The sequence below is a fragment of the Triticum dicoccoides genome, chromosome 1A, assembly GCF_002162155.2.
Source record: "Triticum dicoccoides isolate Atlit2015 ecotype Zavitan chromosome 1A, WEW_v2.0, whole genome shotgun sequence".
In the NCBI taxonomy this organism is placed as follows: Eukaryota; Viridiplantae; Streptophyta; class Magnoliopsida; order Poales; family Poaceae; genus Triticum; species Triticum dicoccoides.
The window spans coordinates 483,386,508-483,391,331 of NC_041380.1; positions in this window are offsets into that span (position 1 = coordinate 483,386,508).

The window sequence follows — 4,824 nt, forward strand, 5'->3', positions numbered from 1 at the left end:
GGGAGTTTGGATCTCGAGTTAAAAAATACGTGTTTGCTTATCAAATGACTTTATAGACTCGCTTCAGAGGACGAGGAGTGTGGATACCGTTATTGTGTAAAAAATACGCTCAAAGACGCTGTCTCAAGTCACTGTGCAACCATTTCATTCACCCTGGTTGCTTTTTCAATTGGGGAAGAATTCATATGGGTGATGGTCGGACAACTAGGTTCTGAGAGGATACTTGGCTTGAGGACATGCCCCTTGCTTTACAGTATCCTTCTTTGTAAAATATTGTTCAATGTAAGAAATACTATGTGAGCATTGTATTGGAGGTCAAATACACTGAATATCTAGTTCAGGAGAGCTCTGATCGGGGATAAGTGGACTGTGTGGGTGCATTTAGTTCAATGGTTGATACGTATTAACCTCACTAATGTACCAGACACATTGCATTGGAAGTTGGCGCCTTCTAGGGTTTCACGGTCTAATCTATGTACATAGATTTAAGCCTTCTGGGTTTTCACATTCTAATATATGTACATAGATTTAATCAACTCTGGACTCCATTCAAAGCACATTTGGAAAACAAAAGTATCACTCAAAATTAAAATTTCCATGTGGTTTGTTCATAGTGGAGTTATTCTTACTATAATCTAGCAAAATGTAAATGGCAAGGCAACAAACAGTGTTGCTTCTGTGATCACGAGGAAATATTCCAAAATAATTCCCCGTAAATTTTTATCGCGTTTGGACTTCATTTGATATGGATTTTCTGCGAAACAAAAACATGCAATAAACAAGAACTGGAGCTGGGCACTGGATAAGTAAGTTAGTCCAAATAAATCATAAAAAAGTTAACAAAAGGATGTAAAAGTTGTATAATATTGGCATGAAACAATCAAAAATTATAGATACGATGGAGACGTATCAGCATCCGCAAGCTTAATTCCTGCTCATCCTCGAGTAGGTAAATGATAAAAAGGATAATTTTTGATGTGGAATGCTACCTAGCATAAACATGATCATATATCTAATCATAGCATGAATATTAAGACATAAGTGATTCAAAGGAATAGTCTATAATTTGACATAAAGACATCAATACTCAGGCATCCCAACAAACAATCATGTCTTTCAAAATATCAACGCTGAAGAAAGCTATCCCTACAAAATCATATAGTCTTGTCATGCTCTGTCTTCTTAACACAAAGTATTTATCCTGCACAACCCCGATGACAAGCCGAGCAATTGGTTCATACTTTTTAACGCGCTTCAGCTTTTTCAACCCTCACACAATACATGAGCGCAAGCCATGGATATAACACTATAGGTGGAATAGAGTATGATGATAGGGGTAAATATAAAGAAGACAAAAAGTAAAAAAGTCTCACATCGACGCGGCTAACCAACAGGCTATGGAGATGCCCATCAATCGATATCAATGCGAGGAGTAGGGATTGCCATGCAACGAATACACTAAGAGCTATAAGTGTATGAAAGCTCAATATGAAAACTAAGTGGGTGTGCATCTATTGCTATAATGAAAAATTCCCATTAGTATATGAAAGTGACAACATAGGAGACTCTCCATATGAAAAACATGGTGCTACTTTGAAGCACAAGTGTGGTAAAAGATACTAACAATGCCCCTTCTCTCTTTGTTTATTTTTTTTCTTTTTTTCTTTTTTTTTCTTCCTTCCTTTTTTTCTTTTTTTCTTTTTCTTTTTCTCTCATTGTCTGGAGTCTCATCCCGACTTGTGGGGGAATCATAGTCTCCATCATCCTTTCCTCACTGGGGAACTACTCTAAAAATGAATAATGATGATCATCACACTTCTATTTACTTATAACTCAAAATAAATAAAAATTACAACTCGATACCTATGACAAAATATGACTCTATATGAATGACTCTGGCACGTACCAGGATGTGCAATGGTCTAGCGTAACATGTATGAAAAATGATGAACGGTGGCTGAGCCCCAACTACTATGTCAGCTATATGATCATGCAAAGCAATATGACAATGAAATGCTCAAGTCATCAAACTGAAGCGGTGGAAGTTGCATGGCAATATATCTCGGAATGGCCATGGAAAAGACATAATAGGTAGGTATGGTGGCTGTTTTGAGGAAGATATAATAAGGCTTATGTGTGATAGAGTGTATCATATCACGGGGTTTGGATGCACCGGCGAAGTTTGCACCGACTCTCGAGGTGAGAAAGGGCAATGCACGGTACCATAGAGGCTAGCAAATTGCGGAAAGGTAAGAGTGTGTATAATCCATGGACTCACATTAGTCATAAATAACTCATATATTTATTGCAAAAGTTTATTAGCCCTTGAAGCAAAGTACTACTACGCATGCCCCTAGGGGGATAGATGGTAGAAAAAGACCATCGCTCGTCCCCGACCACCACTCATAAGGAAGACAATCAATAGTAAATCATGCTCCAACATCATAACATAACGAGAGACTATACATGCATGCTTTGGGAATCACAAACATTAACACCAATATTCTTACTAACCACAACCGTTTACTAGTACCTCCCACATATTACCATCTCTATATCACAAAACTATTGCAAGGAATCAAACATATCATATTCAGTGATCCATAATTTTTATGTAGGATTTTATGACTAACCATGCAATTGACCAATTCCTGTTGACTCTCTAAATATATCTAAGTGAAGCATGAGAGTTTAATTTTTTCTACAAAAGACCATGCTCTAACAAATATAAGTGAAGCAAAATAGCATTCTTCAAACAACGGTTTTCTATGTGAAGAGAAACAGGCAATCCAGACTTCAAATGATATAAGTGAAGCACATGAAGCATTCTATAAAGCCACACTCAAAAGATATAAATGAAGTGCAATGAGCATTCTATAAATCAACCATGGACTATCTCATACCAGCATGGTGCATACAACAAAAATGAAAAATAAACACAAAAGACGCTCCAAGATTTGCACATATCACATGAACGAAACGAATCCGAAAACATACCGATACTTGTTGAAGAAAGATGGGATGCCTTCCGGGGCATCCCCTAGCTTAGACGCTTGAGTCTCCTTGAATATTTACTTGGGGTTCCTTGGGAATCCCCAAGCTTGAGCTCTTGCCTCTCGTCCTTCTCCTCATATCGAGACCTCCTCAATCTTCGAACACTTCATCCACATAAAACTTAACCGAACTTTTAGTGGCGGGGTTAGTGAATATGGCAATGAAATCCCATCATGTACTACTGTAACATTATTGTATAATTATAAACAAACATTACCCACTGTATTCTATCATAATTCTATGGCCTCAAGTCAAGGAGGCTTCAACAAGAATTCAAACATATGCAAATAATGAAGCTATAACAGCAATCTGTGAAAACAGGACAGTCCGTAAGGATTTAAACATCCACCATACTTCTGTAACTCAAACAATTCTGAAACAATTAGAAAAAATACAAATTTTTTATATAAATACAGTGCAAAAGGTTTCAGAACTGTTTGGCGTTCCAGTAAAAAATGTAAAATCGAGCACTACAGCCAAAGATTCTGTTTTGCACCGCACACACCAACAAGCAATTTTATCATCCCAAAGGCAAACCTTGGCACATTATTTTTATAATACAATGGAATTGTACAAGGGGATAATTATTTTTGTTGAAAAGTTTCTGTAATTAATATTCACAAAGTTTCCCTGGGCATGAACAAAGTTCAAGGACACCCTCCACTTTCACAATGCTCGTCCCTCTCACTTTCGCTTTTCTTTTTGTGAAGCTTTAAGTTCCCCTATATTTTTTTTGTTTTTAAAATTTATAAAAGCACTCAATATAAATAAATGACTCTCTAAAACTTCCGGGTTGTCTCCCTGGCAGTGCTTTCTTTAAATCCATTAAGCTAGGCATATAGTGCTTAAGTAATGGATCCACCCGGATCCCGAGGTATATTAAAGCCAATTTTAATTGACAATGATTTGGCATTTAGTAATGAGCAAAAAGCAACATATATCATGCAATGACGAAGTCTAACTCTCTTCCTATGCATCGGCATGTCATACGCGAACAATTCATGACCATCAAGTAAATGTCAATACATAGCATAAGCAGTTTCTTGAAATTTTATCGTGTTGGAAACATAAAGAGGCGGAGATGTAGTTCCTCTCTCATAATAATTGCAAGTAGGAGCAACAAGCACATGCATATTATATTCATCAAAATCATCATGTGTAACGGTAAAATGCAACCCATCAATGTAATCCTTAATAAGTGCAAACTTCTCCAATATAGTGTAGTTTGGAGAATTCAAAAAGATAGTAGGACTATCATGTGTGGGTGCAATAGCAACAATGTCGTTCTTAATATAAGGAACTATAGCAAGTTCATCTCCATAAGCATAGTTCATATTGGCATCTTGGCCACAAGCATAGCAAGCATCAAGTTCATCAAAAATGAATATTTCAAATGAATCAATGAGATCATAGCAATTATCATGGCATTCATCCTACGGTAAGAACGAAGGGAAATTAAATAATGTATGAGTTGGAGGGTTACTCTCATTACAAGGTGGGCACGGGTAGCTAATCCACTGTTCCTCCTTTTGTTCCTCGCTCTCCTCATCATCTTTTTCATCCAATGAGCTCACAATTTCATCAATTTATTCTTCCGTAGACTCCTGCAAAACATTAGTCTCTTCTTGGACAGCGGAGACTTTCTCAATAAATTCATCAATATCGGAATTGTATTTATAATTATCATAGCAATATTTAAGGATAGCAAAATTTTCAGGTTAATAAACATCATCATCAAAAGATTCAAACATTTCAAACAAAGATTCAATT